The following is a 19,917-nucleotide window of genomic DNA, read 5'->3' on the forward strand; positions in this document are numbered from 1 at the left end:
TGAATAAAATCTCTTAAAACAAATAAATAAAACCACAATAAGGTAACACCACACACCACTAGAATGGCTAAATTAAAAAGACTGATGGAAAAAAAATAAAAAATAAAAAAATGAAAAGACTGATGGTATCAAGTATTGGCAAAGATGCCAAGCAACTGGGACTCTCAATGTCGGCAAGTGGTATATATAATGTGGTACAACCACTTTGTAAAAACAGTTTGGCAGTTTCTTATAAAGTCAAACATATACCTAACATATGACCCAGCCATTCCACTTCTAAATATTTACCCAAAAGAAATGAAAGCATGGGATCCCTGGGTGGCGCAGTGGTTTGGCACCTGCCTTTGGCCCAGGGCGCGATCCTGGAGACCCGGGATCGAATCCCGCGTCGGGCTCCCGGTGCATGGAGCCTGCTTCGCCCTCTGCCTGTGTCTCTGCCCCTCTCTCTCTCTCTCTCTGTGTGACTATCATAAGTAAATAAAAAAATTTAAAAAATTCTTAAAAGAAATGAAAGCATATGTCCACACAGACTGGTATATGATTGTTCATAATAGCTTTATCTGCCAGTTAAGAACTAGAAACAAACTAATGTCTACCAACAGGTGAACAGATAAACTGGGACCTATCCATACGATGGAATATGGCTCAACCACGAAAAGAAATTATGGATTTACAACAGGATGATTCCATCATCTCAAATAATCATGCTGCATAAAAGAAGTAGCCACAAAGAATACATACTGTATGATTACATTATATTAGGTTCTGGAAAATGCAAACTTGTCTGTGGTGGCTGAAGCAGATTGGTATTTTTTCCCCTTGGCACAGGATGGGGAACAGAAAGAAACAGATTACACCAAGCTATAAGAAAGATTTTAGGGGTGATAGATGTACTCATTATCTTGATTCTGGTGATAGTTTCACAAATGTACAAGTTATGTCAAAACTCATCAAATTATGCCATTTGTTGCTTGTCAATTATACCTCAACAAAGCTGTAATGAAAAAATATACATATAAATATATATATGCATATATGTTTATATCGACCTTTACTTGTTTGGGACAACTCTTTGCAGCAGGAAAACTACTCTTGGATTTCATCATTTATAAATCTTCCAAACACTACACCAGGACACGTTTTAGTGAAACATATGGACATACCCACCTGGATGAAGCTATTTGTAACTTCTTTTTTTTATATGTATAGATTTTATTTATTTATTCATGAGAGACAGAGAGAGAGAGAGAGAGAGAGAGGCAGAGACACAGGCAGAGGGAGAAGTAGGCTCCCCATGGGGAACCCAATGAGGAAGTCTATCCCAGAACCCTGGGATCACAACCTGAGCCAAAGGCAGATGCTCAACCACTGAGCCACCCAGGTGCCCTGCTATTTGTAGTTTCTTATGCAAACCTCTTCAACATCGTGTAACATGTATCAGAACATTGACTTGATTGAAGTCTTTGAGGTGGAACTTTCCCGAATCTTCATACTACATCTTATCTTCGCGTTTTACTCACGAAAATTTTACTGGCTTTATTAGGTTTGCACAAACTGTGTGGCCTTTCGTCTTCTGGGCCTTAAGTTCTGCAGCAAGGTAATTTGCTTCCTGCACCTGAGTGACTTTTTCCTCAAAGGCTTTACTCTACTTGTGATTCTAATAACCATTTAAATGACCGGCTCTTTCCTTCTCAAGTGGCCATGGCCTGTGGTTCTGTGTCTTTTCAAGGGGCCATGCCACCTCTGCATCTGCAAGTTGTGTGCCCCACAGGAGTACAATGGAACAGGACCCCGTGGATCACCGGCCTGAGGAAAGCCCATGGGTATGAGTGGCTTCCATGGTAAAGGATAGCGTCTCTTGTGTCCCTCGTTCGACCAGTGAAGTGAAAGATCTCAGAAAACCGTGATTCCTTGCCAGTCGGTGACTTCCGTTTTCAGGTCACCCTTGTGATGCCCCATCCCTAACCTCATCAGGACTATCCAAGTCCTGGGCCCAGAGCTCTCCTCTTACACATCACACCTCCTCTTCGAAACTCACCACCCTACTCTCAAAAAGAGTTTGTAAAACACAAACATTAATAAAATATAAAGTAGAAGTGCCTGATAAATAAACAAGAAAACTGAATGCATGCAATAATTCACAATGCAATTCTCTCCTCACAGTCTATGTTTTGCAGTGTTTACAATGGAAGTGGAGAGGCAGGCAGGTGGGGTGGCTGAGGCACAGTGGGTGGGAATTCCTTTTTCCATCTGATATATTCTCTCTGATTTTCTATGACCCCTGTCGTATTTGTTTGCTCCTCTAAGCCAGGCAGCAGCAGTTAAGGATGTCTGGGAGAGGTCATTCGGGAGGGAGGAGCTGATGTCATCCACCTGCAGTCCCCCCTCCCTAACCCCCCACCACACCCCTGGGTAATTCAGAGCTCACTAGCTTTCAGCCGCCCTTGACTCAACAGCTGGGAATGGGCTCAAGAGATGAACATTAAACAACTCTACACTCCTGCAGGGGCTGGGGTGGTAGGTTTTCTGGGTCAACTTTGTTAGGACTGTTGTTGTAACAGTCCTCATTATTGAATCAAACACTAATCTAAGTCTTGCTTGAAAGTATTTTGTAGGTGTGATTTTTTTTTTTTTTTTTTTTTTGTAGGTGTGATTAAAGTGTATAATCAGTTTACTTTAAAGAAGGAAGATTATCCTGGATAATCTGGACGGGCTGATTCAATCAGTTTAAAGGCTTTCAGAGCAGAATTGAGGCTTTCCTCAGGAAGGAGAAATTCTGCTCTGAACAGCAGCTTCCGCTCGTGCGGACTTCTTCAAGGCCTGCCCTATGGACGTCAGACTTGCCTAGGCAGTCCCCACAACTGCTTGAGCCTGTTCCTTGCAATAAATCTCTTCACACGTTATCTCCTGCTGGTTCTGTTTCTCTAGTGGAACTCTGATACAGGAGCCGAAGAAACTTTCACAAAACTGTTATGTGATTGGGGCTGTTCCATCAGCATCCTTTATTGCAAATGTTAGCAGAGTGCAGACATAAAATGTTAAATATGTGTGCTTTTTCTTGTTGATCACAAATTCTCACAGAACTGAGTTCTACAGAAACCTAGTTTAGAAACTCTGGTTCAAAGTCCTCATTCTAGACCATTTGCCTGAACCTTCTTTACGGTTCAGAGACAACACTCTTAATGACACTGTGCATTTTCTCATTTGGAGCTTTTTTTTTTTTTTTTTTTTTAAAGATTGATTGATGAGACACACAGAGAGAGGCAGAGACACAGGCAGAGGGAGGAGAAGCAGGCTCCCTGTGGGGAGCCCAATGCAGGACTTGATCCCAGGACCCCAGGATCGTGACCTGAGCCAAAGGCAGATGTTCAACCGCTGAGCCACCCAAGGGCCCCTCATTTGGAGTTCTTAATCTGAGTCATGATTGGCAGACTGTCTTGAATAAGCAACCCTCCCAGCTGTACTTGATCCAGGGACTCCCCTACCCCATGGCCCTACTCCCCTTGCCCTAGTAAGCCAGTTCCCAAGAAGCTATCCACGGACCAAGAAGAAAACAAAGATCTCCTTTACTCCTGTGCAAAATGTAGACAATGATACTTTTCCTACCCAACCTCATAGGACTATCCCAAGAATCAAATGAGATAAAAAATTACTTTGAAAACGTGAAGTCATAAAGATGGAAGGATCATCATTATCTTTGTAATTATCTTAATTATTATTATCGCACTACTAAACCCACCAATTATTCTCTTCCTGCCCACACCCCTTTCTAAGAGCATTTGCTTTCATCCCACAAACCCAGGCGACGTTAAGTCACTGTGTATTTTACCCAGTGGTATACGCTGAAACATTTAGATTCCCTTAAGAATTGGCTATAGGGGCAGCCCAGGTGGCTCAGCGGTTTAGCGCTGCCTTTGGCCCAGGGCGTGATCCTGGAGTCCCGGGATCGAGTCCCACATTGGGATCCCTGCATGGAGCCTGTTTCTCCCTGTGTCTCTGCCTCTCTCTCTCTCTCATGAATAAATAAATAAAATCTTAAAAAAAAAAAAAAAAGAAATGGCTATAGCTCTGCACTCAGGATCCTTGGAAAAAGTTACTTTATATCAGTTAAGGTCCTTGGATTGTAAATTTCAGAACCCCCAAGCACACTGATTTAAGAAAAATCACTTACTGATCCATAAACTAAAAGTTTGCAGTGGACTATCACCACTAATGACTACATAGTACTACAGGTCATAGCCCATGCTAGAAATAAAAAAGGAAATGGTGTAAAAATTGGAAGGGAAGAGATAAAACTGTCATCCCATTTACTTAGAAAAACCAACGGGATCAACAGACAGATTATTAGAATTTATAAGCAATGTTGCCTGATACAAGATTAGCCCATAAAAATCAGTAGCATTTTTCTACACCAGCAATAAATCAATAGAAGAAAATAACTTTAAGACACATATTTTTTCCACATTTTAATGTCTCTGAAATTGGGATGCATCATACATTTGAATAAGTGCAAAAATAAAAATAAGATACCATTCACAACAGTCATAGGTATTTTAAATGTCTTGGAAATAACAAAGAATACATAAGACCTCTGTGGAAAAAACCTTAAAGCTCTAAAAAAAGATACAGAAGATTATCTGAAGAAATGAAGTGACTTTTTGTGTTCTTAATAATATGATTAATATTATAAAATTGTCAATTCCCTCCAAATTAACCTATAAATTCAATGTAATCCCAACGAAAATTCCATATGGATGCTTCAGAGGAACTCACTAAAATTCTATATAAAGACCTTACTATGAAAACTAAAACTATAGAATTAATTTTTAAAGATTTATTTATTTATTTGTGAGAGAGAGAGAGAGGGAGTGAGGGGCAGGGCAGAGGGAGAAAATCTCAGGTAGACTCCTAGCTGAGCTTGGAGCCCTATGAGATCCTGACCTGAGCCAAAATCACAAGTCCGACACTCAAATGATTTAGCCACCCGGGTGCCACTAGAATTATTTTTTTATGATCTTATTTATTTGAGACAAAGAGCACAAGGGTGAGCATGAATGGGGGTGGGGGGGAATGGGAGAGGGGAAGAGGGAGAAGGAAAAGCAGACTCTCCACTGAGGAAGCCCAATATGGGACTCTATCCCAAGACCTTGAGATCATACCTGAGCTGAAAGCAGATGCTCAACCGACTGAGCCCCCCAGGTTGCCTCAGAATTAATTTTTTTACATACAGAATACCACTGTGACATGGGCCAATGTTTTTCAACCTTTTTCTATTACCACTTCCTAAGGACATTTTCTTAGACATTTTTTTCCCTAATTATAACACCCACCCTCACCCCAGGGAAACTTTAATACCACAGTTATATTGATTTTATATGTATATAATATACATATAAATAATACATATAAATAAATAATTACATATAATTACATATATATATATATATATATATATGCTTTATGTATAAAAAGAACTAAGTTTTTTCATCCCCCAAGAACCAACTTTTGCCTCTTGGGTTGATCACTCCACCCACCCACTTAGAATGCATACCTGTATAAAGTGAGGAAGAAATTAAAAAGAAAAATCAGATCCATCAATTAGACTCCTGGATATATACTCTAAGGAAACAAAGTCAATATGTCAAAGAGATATCTACACCCTCACATTCACCATAGCATTATTTACAGTAGCCAAGACATAGAAACAACCCAGGTGTCCATCAAAAGATGAATGGATTAAGAAAATGTGGTACAGGGGAACCTGGGTGGCTCAGTTGGTTAAGATCCAATGATTGATCTCAGTGCAGGTATTGATTTCAGGGTCATGAGTTCAAGCCCCATGTTGGGCTCCATGCCTACTTAAAAAATATGGTATATATAGTGTATATATTATACATACACACCCACACCCACACAGTGGAATAATATTCAGCAATAAAAAAGAAGGAAATCCCACCATTTGTGGCAACATGGATGGACTTTGAGGGCATTATGCTAAGTGAAATAAGTCAGACAAAGACAATTTTGTATGATGTCACTTATATGCAGAATCTTGATAAAAAACAAAACTAAACCTAGAAGAAAGATCAGACTTGTGGTGGTTGGAGATAGCAGGAGGAGCGGGAGAGGGAGGAGGAACTGAATTAAGGCATCAAAAGGTTCAAACTCCCAGTTTTAAGATAAATGAGTACTGGAGATGGAAGGCACAACATGAGGACCATAGTTAACGTTGCTGTGTGCTAAGAAAATAAATCCTAAAAGTTCTCAGCACAAATAAGTTCTTTCTTCCCTTTTTTTGTAACTATAGGAGATGATAGATATTAACTATTTGTGGTAATCATTTCATAATCTTTGGAAGTCATGTCATTATGCAGTGTTTATGTCAATTATATCTCAATAAAAAATTACACAGTGTTTGTGTCAATTATATCTCAATAAAAATGAAAGAAAAGTTCAAAAGCAAACACAAATCATAAGACAAAACACTGATAAATCTGATTACCCTATTAGTTTCCTATTGTTGCCATAACAAATTACCACAAATTTACTGACTTCAACCAGCATTCATTTATTACCTCATTGTTCTGCTGGGGGGAAGTCCAGTGAGCTCAGCTAGCTACTTGGTTTAGGCTCCCACCAAACTGGCCTCAGTTATTTTCTGGAGACTCTGGAGGAGAATCTGTTTCCAGGCTCATTCAAATTGTTGGCAGAGTTCAGTTCCATGCAATTGTGGAACTGAGTTCTCCGTTTTCTCACTGGCCGTCAGCTGGGGGGTCCTTCTCAGCTTCTAGAGGCCCCATCCACCTTGGCCTCCTTCCTCGGTCTTTCAAACCAGCAACATAGAGCCAAGTTTGTCTCATGACTGATATCTCTCTGACCTATTTCATTTCTTTTCTTGTCTCCCTCTGACATCAGCCAGGGAAATATCTCTGCTTTTAAGGACACAAGTGTTTAGATTGGGCTCATCCAGATAAGCCAGGATTATCTTCCTATTTAGGGGTCTGTGCTAAGATCTGAATGATTCTATCCCCCCTTTCCAATTTCATCGAAACCTCATTGGGAGGTGATTAGATCATGACGATGGAGCCTTCATGAATGGGATTCATGCCCCTATAAAAGAGATTTCGTTTTCTTTTTAAATTTTTAAAAATATTTTATTTTATTTATTCATGACAGACACACAGAGAGAGGCAGAGACACAGGCAGAGGGAGAAACAGGCTCCCTGCTGGGAGCCCAATGTGGGACTGGATCCCAGGACCCCAGGATCAGGCCTGAGCTGAAGGCAGATGCTTAACCACTGAGCCACCCAGGTGTCCTTAATTTTTTTTTTAAGAGGCTTCTAGAGAGCAACCTTGATCCTCCCTTGACAGCTGAAAGATGCCATATTTGAACTAGAAAGTGGATCTCACCAGACACTAAATCTGCTGGAATCTTGATCTTGGATTTCACAGTCTCCCATACTGTGTGAAATAAATTTCTTTGTATAGGAAAACAAATGTGTAAGCCACCCCACCTATGATATTTTGTTATAGCAGCCAGAATGGACTAACACAGTCCATTACCTAAATCACACCTGCAAAGTGCCTCCATTGCAGTACCTTGATTGTGTTTGGATAATCAGGGGACAGGAATCTTGAAGGGACATCTTCAGACTTCTGCCTACTACAATGACTTTAAAACTAAGGATTTCTGATTTACACAGGACACTACGGGCAAAATTAATGAGCAAATGAAATAAGGGGAGAAATATTTTTAATTTCTGAAACCAAAGGTTAATATTTATAATATATTTATATGTATTTATATTTGCATATATTTATAATATATAAGGAATCCTTGCAAATCAAAAGAAGAAATGGGCAAAGAGTATGAACAGGTAGTTTGTAGAAGAGGTAACCAAAATACTTACAGATATATGAAGAAATGTTCACAATTATTAGTAATCAGAGAAATGCCAATTTTAAAGCATGAAATATTACTTTTATTTGACTAGCAGATATTAGAAAACTGGATAATGCTCGGTGCTGATGGGAACAGAGAGCTATGGGAACTTTCTGGCACTGTTGTAGGGAAGAGAGACTGAGACACCCATTACCCAGAGAAGTCAGCCATTACTTAGTCAAATTATGTGCCCCATTTCCTTGCTTCAGGACCTAGCAATCCCACTGCTATTATTATGACTCGAGGAAATTCTTGCCTAGCACCACCAGGGGATTCATAAAGCATGTTCACTGTGGTATATTTTATGGCAAGGGGATGGGTGAAGTAAACACACAGCATGGAGAAGTATGACGTGACGAGAAGTAATGAATGATATGGTGCCCACAGCATCATGTACAGACCTTAAAAATGTGGTACTCAGTAAAAAAAGTAAAAGAAAGAGCAAAACATGACAAAGTCATTTGTGTAAATGAAAAATACAACAAAAAAAAAAAAAAAGAAAAATACAACAAAGGATATAAAGTCCCATGTTAAATACAAGAAGATCACCACACAAGAGAAGAGATGGGGAGAAGGAAGATGTCGGAGTTATTGGAAATAAGCAAATAGATTTTGAATCAAAGGCCATGATCTGAGGCTTATGATCACTCAGCTTTCGCCATGGATGTCTGCTTTAAAAAAAAAAAAAAAGTGGTTAAATAAGAATGGTTTCAGGCACAGCCTCATCCAGGCCTCAGGCAATGTGACCTGGCTCCATTCTCGGATGGATTGGCTCTGCCCTCAGCCTGGCTCAATTTTTTTAAGCCTTGTTTTGTTATCTGTTGCTGTACCACCAATGACCCCAAGGTCAGTGGCTTACATGAAACTTGATTAAATAGCTTCTAAGGCAAATGTGTGTTCTGCTTGCTTGAAAGGCCCTACACAGACTTATGGTTGAAAATATAACATTTCGTAGTGGCTGTTCCTGCCTTAGTCATTGTAGCCCCATGAACCCAGTGGAATGGGGGCCACAGAAGTCCCTAGCATGCCATTTTGAACAGTGGGGGTCACAGCTCTCAAGACCAACTTTGTACGCGTTAAGCTGCAGATAAAACAATCTGCACATGGTTATAATCACCTTTGGACATGGTTATGATTTGATTAAATACTTGAGATAAGGTTGTTTATTTTTCTGACAAAGAGAGAGGAAAGGATAAATGTTCATTACATAAGGACTCCAGCTTAGTCAAAATGAAAGCGTTAATTAAGGCTTTGGTGTGATTTTTATTAGCGGTGGTGCTGGGGGAGGGCAGACACTTCTCAGCTCACTTCCAGGCTTCATGTGAATGGATCCCCCCTCAAACCCTGAAAGTTGGGGGAGAACCAGTGCATCTGAGGCTCTGCTTCTCCCTCTCGCGCTCTGCAACCCACCTAGGACATCACCATCCCGATGGCTGCATTAGTTCTTGAAGCTGCCATAACAAATTACCACAAACTGAGAGGCTCATTCTCTCACTCTTCAAGAGGCTATGAGCCTGAAATCGAGATGCCTCCAGGGTTGGTTTCTTTTGGAGGCTCTGAGGGAGAATCCATCCCAGGTCTCTCTCTTAGCTTCTGGTGGTTGCCAGAAATCCTTGGTGTGTTCGTTGACTTGCAGATACATCCCTCCAATCTCTGTCTCCATCTTTCCAGGAGTTTCTCTCTGTGTCCTCTCCTCTCTTTCTAAGGATGACAGTGATTAGCTCTGGGTCCTGCACTAATCCAGTGAGATCTCATCTCAACCAACTACCTCCGCAAAGACCTTGTTTTCAAATAAAGTCACATTTGGAGGTCCCGGGTGGATGTGAATTTTGAGGGGACACTATTGGACCTGCTATAGTAGCCTAGCCTTGCATTTGCCCAGGCCTGGGTAGGTGATTTGTGAATGCGGGTGAATTAGGCTGCTTCACCTAATGCAGAGGGAGGGAGGGCATGTATGGATTATGTGCCATTTGGTTGGATCTAGGCCACTCGATGACACCAATAATAAAGAAGAGTGTTCTGACAAACTCCTGCAAGCAGCAAAACCTTATGCTTTGGTAGAAAGAGAGGGCAAAGAGCAGCAATTTGATCTGAGGCCTCTTTAAGACCCTGAGGTCCTTGGGACTCCTCCCTAACCATCCAGTGGAGAACAATCATCCTTCTCCACTTTCCTTGGGTGGCTCTTCTATGCCTAATTATGCAGCAACCAACCCCAGCATGTGAGCAGAATTCCTAACCACAATCTGTACCCTGCAATTGAGAGGCGTATCCAAGGAGACTGACAGGTAGATGTGAATGTTATAAATCAAGATCTTAATGTTGCATTCTTAATGCCTTTTTCCTCTAAAAGAGCTTCTGAGCTCTCCCCTCAGCAGACTTGGGAGGGATGTAATTGGGAATGTCATCCTGTCTGATTCCAGGTCTGGGTGGGAAATAATCTTCCTATCCTGGAAACCCAATCCCTGGGGGTGGGGATGGGCATGGAAATAGACACCGCAGCAGAGTGATGTCTGGACTCTTCCTTTGCAAGTAACCTCACCCCAGAGAGGCCATGTCCATACCTCCAGCCAGTGCAGCAAAGTGGTCATCCTTGAATTCAGTTGGTTGGTATCAGGTGCAAGTGTGGCTGGGCATGAGTCATTTGGAAAGATGTCATTGCTCATGGCCCTTTTGAAGATGCTTCAGGAGCTTTGAAACGATTTGTGGGTGAAAGGCACACGGATCTTTTACAGTATATTGTTTTCTGTCTTTAAGTCCTGTTGGTTCATTTCCTTAGTGATTTCCTGAATAATTTTTGAGCCTTGTTTTGTTATCTGTTGCTGTACCACCAATCACCCCAAGGTCAATGTTTTTACATGACAATAATCATCTCATTGGTTCACTAATCTGCAGTTTGGGCAGGGCTCTGCTGGGCAGCTTGTCACTGCTCTGTGCAGCATCCACTGGGATAGCTCCACCAGGCTCAAGGGTCTCCTTCTAAGATGGATTCCCACAGCTATCAGGCTGGTGCTGGCTGTCGGGCCCTCTCCATGCGGGTCTCTCCAGGAAGGCAGCTTGGGCTTGCTCACAGCATGCTGGCTGGGCTTCCAGAGCCAGTATCCACAAGATAGAAAACAGAAGATGCCAGCTTCCTAAGGCCTGGGACTCAAAACTGACAGTGTCATTTCCACCATAGTTTATTGGACAAGCCATCCCACAGCCCAGGTTTGAGAGATGGGACATTAGGGGCGCCTGGGTGGCTCATAGGTTGAGCATCCAACTCTTGATTTCAGCTCAGGTCATGATCCCATGGGTTCGTTCTCAGCATGGAGTCTGCTGGAGATTCTCTCTCTCCCTTTCCTTCTACTCCTCCCCCTTCCTCTCAAAATCAATCAATCTTTAAAAGAGAGAGGACACAGATCCACTTCTCAAGGGGAGGAGCAGCTACTATAAGATCCCACTATATTCCAAACCCTGGGAAAACAGAAATAATAGCCAATGTTTATTGAGCACTTGCTATGTACCACCATACACGAACTATCTCATTTAAACCTTTAAAAAAAGGTAGGATATGGTGTGGGGTAACAGACCCCCAAAGATGCCTGCATCTGAATTCCTGGAACTTGTGAATATGTTACATTACTTAAAATTATGTTAGATTAGGTGATGAGGGGAATTAAAGTTGCAGATGGAATGAAGGTTGCTAACAGCTGACCTTGAAACAGAGAGGTCGTCCAGGTGGGACCCAAGTACTCACAAGATCCTTCAAATAGGAAGAGGAAGCAGGAGAGTCAGCATCAGAGGACAAGTGACAAAGATAACAAGGTCAGAGGGACACACTGGGAGAAGGACATGCCTGCCCTTGCTGGCTTTGAAGACAGGAAAAGGGAGCCCCAAACCAAGGAGTATGTGCTGTCTCTGGAAGTTGGGAGAGGGAAGGACACGGATTTTCCTGGCACCTCCAGAGGGAACCCGCTCTGCCTACCTCTTGATTCTGCCCGGTGAGGCCCATGTCAGACTTCTAACCTCTGGAACTGTAAGGCAAAACAGTGAGGCTGTTTGTATTGTTGTAAGCCACTAGATTTGCGGTAACTGGTGAGAGCAGCCATAGGAAACTATACATGGTGCTGTTATTCTCCCCATTTTACAGATGGGAAGGTCAAGGCTTGGAGAAGTTAAATGACTTGACCGGAGTAGTGACACTAGGAACCAGCAGAGCGAGGATTCCAGCCCCTGTGCCCTCATCCACTGTAATCTGCGCCACGAGAAGCTTCACAAACTAGTGGGGAGGGGCAGGTGTATACGTAAAGAAGAAAACAATGCAAGGCAGTGAAAAATGCAATGGCAGAGCCCATCTATGGTCCATGGGGGCAAAAATGGAAGAGGGATCCACACTCCACCGGGAGGTCAGGGAAGTTCAACATCAAAGGTAACTTAGGGCTCTTTCTGCATAAACAAAGGGACTTATAATGGATCGTGTGTGTAGAGTCCAGGAGATGAGCCACAGCTGGAATGAGGCATCCAAACAATGTTGGCAGCAACCAGTCATTCCTCATTTCTTGATTGGCTTTCCCTCAGGCAGGCGTCCCCTCCCCTTGAGATGGTAAAGGTTCCATCCTACCAGCACCCCCTGAAGAAAGCTACTCCTTGCAGTAGCTACCCCCAAAGTCTCCTAGGATTGAGGTTATGGAACCAGATCGGGCCCCGTCCCCACCCCTGAAACGATCGCTGTGGACAGGAGGCCTGAGAAGCTGAGCAGCCAGGACCCCCTAAGCCCCAGGGGGTCTAGACCTTCTTCATGTGTTCCAGGAGTGGAGGCAATTCTCCAAAGGAAAATCAAGGTTTGTTCATCAGAAGAGAGAGGAATGAATGTCAGATGTGCAGAATCAGGTGTCCATTATGCTAGCTTACCTGCCTAAAGTCAAGTTTAACAGATGAGGGTCACACACGTGGCATTTATTCATTGCATGTGGCAGATCCTGCTGCATTCCTTGCACATCCCCATTTCTTGCTAACAGAACCCAGAACCTGCATTTTGCTCCAGTAGGAAGCCTGAAACCCTTGAGTTCAGGGGCCGAAGCTCCCCAAGCTCCAAGGGATAAATTGTGGTTGGTCTAAACCAGCACAGTGATCCCACTGCGCTTTGTTCGATACTGTCCTTCCCGTCCGTCCTTGCTGCTAGTGGTAGCCACATGCCCAAGTTCCAATGGGATACAAGGAGAAGTCGGCTTGGGGGCTTCTGAGTTTTCGCTTTCTGATAAAAAAGTTAGGAGAGTTCCCTGTGGCCAACCCTTCCCCACTTCTCTTCTTGAACACAGTCATGTAAGGACAAGATGCTTGGAGCTGTAGCAGCCACCTTGTAAGCATGAAGAAATAAGCCCAGGACCAAAGGCAGCATGCTGAGTGTGGCAGGGGAGAGGCAGAAGGTGTGACGGAGCCACCGTACCAACCTGGAACTGCCTATCGGCACACATTTTGATATGAGAGATAATTAAATGTCTTTATTGCTCCAGCCATTGTTAGGTATTCTGTAATGTGCAGCCAGACACACACTGACACTTTATTACAAAAATGAAAGATTATTACACCCCTAGTCTGTTTTCCTTGAAGGATCACAAGAAACTATCTAGAAGCTCTCACCAAAACCATTAACTCAGATGCTCTCTCTGCCAGAATTTCAGCAGCTGCCCATTAATATAGCTTCTGGAAGCAGGCAGGGCTTCTGTAGCTAGTGTCGCTAGAAAGCTATTTTGACAGCATAGTGTACTATATTATTAGCTGCATAAAGTAGGCAAGTTAATTCTATTCCCTCTGAAATACACGAAAGAAGAAGGCATTTCAGTTCTTCCTGGGTATTGAAGAGAAAATCATAAGGGACATTTTTTCAAGCTTTCAGCAGGGTTTTTTTTTAACCCCCGCCCCCCGCCCCCCGACAAAAGTTTTGTTTTGTTGTTTTGTTGGTTGACAAAGTCATGGAAGTCCAACATTACTAGCAGGACACTCTTGAAACAACTGTAGAATTATCCTTTGCTAAATGGAAGTGAACCGAATCCTGACTATTCAAACAAGACTCACGCAGCAAAATGATTACACATGACTCACCTATCTGGAGCTCCGCAAACATAATCTGAAATCAAGGGGAATATTTTGTTTGTTTGGGGCTTAATTCAGTAAATAACAATTACGGGTTTGTAAACCATAACAACAGCTGCAACAATTATTTTCTGACTGTATACTCTTAGGTATACAGGCACTCGGGCTAGTGCTTTCAATGGATCAACTTAATATTCATACCCACCTAGGAAGTAGGTATGATTATTATCCACATTTTCCAGATGAGGAAACAAACCTGAAGCTGTTCAATAAACTGACAAAAGTCACACAGCTCCACTGGGTGCTGATTGTTAAATATTCAGGAATTTTGTGAGCTAGCCGTTAAACATCGGTAGCTTGAAATTAGCGTGGTGGGAATATTAAGATCGCAGTAAGCGGCATATGCTACAAATCGGGGCTCCCCCTCTCCATTCATGAGTGCGCTACTGCACAGTTAATAACCAATCTAATTGAAATATTAACATTTAACCAAAACAAATACATGACTCTACTAATGGAAAATGGCAGACCAGGTATGTTGTTGATGGATTGGAAACTGAGTGGGATTAGTGAATATTCCAGTAATAACGAGCCCCCAGACAGACCCAGGCAATGTGGCATATGTATGCAACAAGAGGATTTTGAGGTTATGAGGATCATCTCTGTGATTCAGTTAGTCTCCAAATAGAAAAATGTAAATTCCTCAAAGCTTAATCAGTGTCATGGCCCCCAGCACAGACATCTGAGTTATGTAAATATCACAGACTTGAGAGCTGGGTAGTGTAGAATACATTTGCAAGAATATAACTATTTTAAAGATATTTGCAGAAGCCTTCATTTTGGGTTGTTGAAAATATCCTATCCAACCAAGAAAAAGAGTTGAATTGCTTATGAGCCCAGAAAACAAAGATGATGGCAGTATTTTTAGTGTTTAAAATCAGAAAATTGCAACCAAATGTGTCTATAATACAGAGAAAATTCAAACTGGAACTAATATTAAAAGAAAAATACATGTTTGGCCCTCAGCTCATATTGTAGGTCTTGTGTTGTTTCTTGGTATTTCCTATAGCAAATTCTATGCTCTAGGCACTCCAACCACTTATCTAGCCTTTGCATATACTTTCCCCACTGCCTTTCTTTCGGCTTAACAAACTCCTGTGCAATCCTCGAGAACCAGATCAAGTATCACCTCCTCTTGGTGGCCTTCCCTGACTCCTCCAGGCAGTATCAGCTACTCTGTCCTCTGAAGTCTGAGAGCCCCGTTGTAGTTATCTCTATTTTGCTATGATCCACTCAGTCTCACAGGGATCTCTCCAACTTGATGGTGAGCCTCAGGGGACAACCGTTGTGTCTAATTCATATCCGTATTCCCAGCATAATCCCTACCTCTTCTCCTACCATTCTACCTTCATATTCCACCCTAGTCACACTGCCTTGACCAAGCACTTCCCACCATAAAGCTTCTGTATGAGCTCTACATGGAATGATACACGCACATACACCCTTTACCTGCTAGGCACCATTCCTAATGTTTGAGGCAACCTTTAGGCCTCATTTACATGTCACCTCCTCCTAGAGTTCCTCCTGGATAACCCAAGCTGGGTGAGATGTCACCCTTCCCCTCATTTTATATTCTCATGCTATCCTCCATCTTCTTCCTCCGTGAGGATTACAATTAGGATACATACTAAATTTGTGTGATTATGTGCTCAATGTCTGTCTCTGCCACCAGTCTAAGATCCATGAGAATATTATTCCCCGGCTTCAGCCTCCCTACACCTAGTACAGTGCCTGGAGCACAGTAGGTGGGCAGACTCATGTGCTGAATGAATACGTGAGTGGGTGAATGAACAGATGAACAGTGGGTCTCCAGTTTATGTTTTTGGATGGATGAAGTGTTTATGGGGGTGACATGAGCCAGCTTCCTGCTTGTCTCCCTCCTCCTCCCCCTGTCCTATAACCTGATGGACAGATATGTCAGCATATTATTAAAATATTCTTCTCTTTCACTTCAGTCTTGTGATGGGTACTTAATTTCATATAAAGGGATTACTGGTAAAAAAAAAAAAAAGGATTACTTTGGACTTTGATCCATTCCTGATAATACCCTGCATTGTTTCCAGGTAAGAGACTCAAAGAACTTTTTCTCAGTTCCTGACTAAGCCCAATACAGTGTGCGCAGCAGACACAGAGCTCCTCACTGCACCCCCACTCAGGATTCATTTCTCTCTGGAGAAGCATTTAGGGGAGCCCTGCTGGCTGCTTGTTAAGGCTGGAATCATCCCAACAAAGCAAGAATTGTCCACATTAGCTGCTAGGGAAGCAGCCAAGCCAAACAGACCCTCTCTCTGGGGCCATTTGGTTAAGCTCTGACCTCTCATTCCCTCCAGGCTAATTATCTAAACATTCATTAAGTAATTAACCCAAAGCTCCACCTTCCTCACTCTGAGGCCTTTGACAATACGTCTTCCTCTTCCTGCCTTCAAACCTGTCTCCTGCAAAGTAATGGTGGTGGGATAGATGATCTTACGCCACAGAACCCTTGACATCATAACTGTCATCATTGCCAACTGACCTAAGCCAATATGGTCATGCACAATCCCTTGGGTTCTTTTTGACAGAAACAAGAATTTTCCAGAACATGTGAGGTGAGCAAAAGTTAGCTACTTCACTGCAACCTCACTACTGGTTAGAACGAAAGCAAACCTCAGACCAAATTCACCACATCTCGTGAAATTTAATTTATTAACATAAGCAAGCAGTTAACAAATGGTTTATACCACATGAACTTGGTAAAATTCCAGCTCTCCAACTTTGTAGCTGGTCTGCTCACACATTACAGGGAATATTTTCTGGAGGATCAGACAAGACAAATTTCAGAGCAGGATCCTGTTAGCCCCACAGTTGGTATTAGACAAGCAGCTAGCCTGCAGCCCTCTGGCTGAACACAGGCCCCAGAGCGTGCAGGACACCTCCCTGAATTCATAAGCCCAATCAGCCAAGCAGAGAGAGCGTCTCAAAAACATTTCATCCTTTCCCTTAAACTTGAATACCCCTAATTTTACTAAAGAGAGCCCATTTCTGACATCTGTTAGGTCGTTAGCCACAAATTTCACCAAGAAAAACCTCCTTTTGCTATTCTCTATGCTAATTAGTGAGACACCTGGTGTTGACCGGAGACGGGGAACAGAGGAGCTTATAGCAGGTGCCTTGAGGTGTGACCCTTCAGAAGCAGAATCATCTCTGGAGTGTGGATTCCTGACTGGCTTACAGGGTCCCTGGCACACACATATATCACATCATCAAGAACGAAGTGTGGTAGGGTCATAACAGGTATTATAATACCAAGACATTCTTCTTTAACTTTTGTGGGGTCATAAATCCTCAGGGTGCATGTATTGAATTCAGGGGGGTCCATGGTTTTGGGTAGGGAAAACTTACATCTTTATTTTCATTGACCTTGGTATTTATAAACCCCGTAACTTTGTCATTAACATAATTTTCAGATCACATTATAGCTGCTTTATATATCTTGAAATATCAACATTCATTGCTTCTAGATTATTAGACCCACTGATACGCCTTTTGTTAACTATATTATCACATCATTATAACTTCTGTGCCATATATTAATATGTCATAAGTCTGTTTTTATTTTTTTTTCTGGGTACAGCATACTTTATTGATGATACATGACAAGGTAGGGCTCCCCAAGCCCCTCCCCTTCCTCAGGGGGTATTGGATGTAAATTGGAGGTCAGGAGATTCCCAGTTTGTTGGGGGATTAATTCGGGGCAGGGACTACTCCCCAACAGCTGAGGGCCTCTCTCTTCCTCTTGTTCTCTCTGGGGTTGGTGGTCCAGGAGGCTCCTACTCCTTGGAGGCCACATGGACCATGAGGTCCACCACCCGGTTGCTATAGCCAAATTCATTGACATAGTGGTCATTGAGGGCAATGCCAGCCCCACCATCGAAGGTGGAAGACTGTGTGTCACTGTTGAAGTCACAGGAGACAACCTGGTCCTCCTGCCCTTGAGGGGGCCCTCCAATGCCTGCTTCACCACTTTCTTGATGTCATCATATTTGGCAGTTTTCTCCAGGCGGCAGGTCAGACCCACAACTGACACGTTGGAGGTGGGGACATGGAAGGGCATGCCAGTGAGCTTCCTGTTCAGCTCAGGGATCACAGTCTTGGTGGCATCAGTGGAAGCAGGGATGATGTTCTGGGCAGCCCCTTGGTCATCATTCCACAGTTTCCCAGAGGGGCCATCCGCAGTCTTTTGGGTGGCAGTGATGGCATGGTTGGTGTTCATGAGGCCCTCCATGATGCCAAAGTTCTCATGGATGACTTTGGCCAGAGGAGCCAAGGAGTTGGTGGTGCAGGAGGCATTGCTGACAATCTTGAGGGAGCTGTCAATACTTCTCATGGTTCACACTCATCACAAACATGGGGGCATCAACAGAAGGAGCAGAGATGATGACCTTCTTGGCCCTGCCCTTCAAGTGAGCCCCAGCCTTCTCCATGGTGGTGAAGACCCCCAGTGGATTCCACAACATACTCAGCATCAGCATCACCCTATTTGATGTTGGTGGGATCTTGCTCCTGGAAGATGGAGATGGACTTCCCACCGATGACAAGTTTCCCGTTATCAGCCTTGACCATGTCGTGGAATTTGCCGTGGGTAGAATCATACTGGAACATGTACACCATGTAGTTGAGGTCAATGAAGGGGTCATTGATGGCAACAATATCCACTTTGCCAGAGTTAAAAGTAATCCTGGTGACCAGGCGCCTGATATGGACAAATCCATTTACTCTGACCTTCACCATCCTGTCTCAGGGACAGGGCTAGCCCTGCACCAGAAGATATGGCTGTCTGTCGAACAGGGAGGAGCCAAAGTGTGATTTTAAAATAGTTTGGTGGGATGCCTGGGTGGCTCAGCGGTTGAGCGTCTGTCTTTGGCCCAGGTCGTGACTGTGGGGTCCTGGGATCAAGTCCCACATCAGGCTCCCTGCAGGGAGCCTGCTTCTCTCTCTGCCTATGTCTCTGCCTCTGTGTGTCTCTCATGAATAGATAAGTTTGAAAAATATCTTAAAATAGTTTGATAACTGTTTCTTTTGTAAATTTTTAATGTTAATTTTATTTATTTGAGAGAGAGCGTGCAGGTGTGTGTGCACCCACGTTCATGAGAGCAGGGTGGGGGGTGGTACAGGACTAGGGAGAGTGCCAGAGGGAGAGGAATGTCCTACACAGGGCTTTATCCCAGGTCCCTGAGATCATGATCTGAGCTGAAACCAAAAGTCAGATGCTTAACCACCAAGCCACCCAGGCACCTTGATAACTATGTTTCAGTATAATTGGTCTCCTCTGCAATCCAATGTATTTTATTGTACATTTATAAACATCAATCTAAGAAGCAGTCCTTAGCACAAAAAAAGAATCTCTGATGTGCCTAAGAAGATGACCAGATGACCAGATGACTCTTGACCCAGAGTCGCGGGGCCTCCACAACATTGCTTTCCTTCTCAGCTTCTGGAATGGAAATCTGCAATGTAGTGTCTAAGTTTGTGGCCCATGAGCCACATCGGATATTCCAGTGGCTTAGAATTGCTCTGTTAAGACAATACCCCGTGTCACATATTGGGTTCTTGGCAAAGCAGACTCGGAGGGAGGGACATGTAAGCAGGAAGTTCATGGGGGAGTGCACTCTGTCCTGTCCAGAGAGTGCAGCCAGCGGGCTTGGACACAGTGATAGGTGGCCAGTGCAGCCCCAGCAGAGGCCTCACCCCTCCCACGGGGAGCTCGGGCCCAGCCTGGTGCTTCTGACTTGTCCCAACTTGGTGGGGAGCTGACCAGCCCCCCGCATCTCCTCGTCACTGGATGTAGCTGACTCCAGGGAGGG

The 19,917-nt window shown here is 43.3% G+C and overlaps 1 pseudogene; it reads right to left on the reverse strand.

The window, feature by feature from the left end:
- Positions 1–17,883: 17,883 nt before the first annotated feature.
- Positions 17,884–19,509, reverse strand: LOC112675044 (glyceraldehyde-3-phosphate dehydrogenase-like; annotated as a pseudogene).
- Between the last annotated feature and the right edge of the window lie 408 nt (positions 19,510–19,917).

Source organism: Canis lupus, chromosome 10 (genome assembly GCF_003254725.2).
Source record: "Canis lupus dingo isolate Sandy chromosome 10, ASM325472v2, whole genome shotgun sequence".
Classification (NCBI taxonomy): Eukaryota; Metazoa; Chordata; class Mammalia; order Carnivora; family Canidae; genus Canis; species Canis lupus.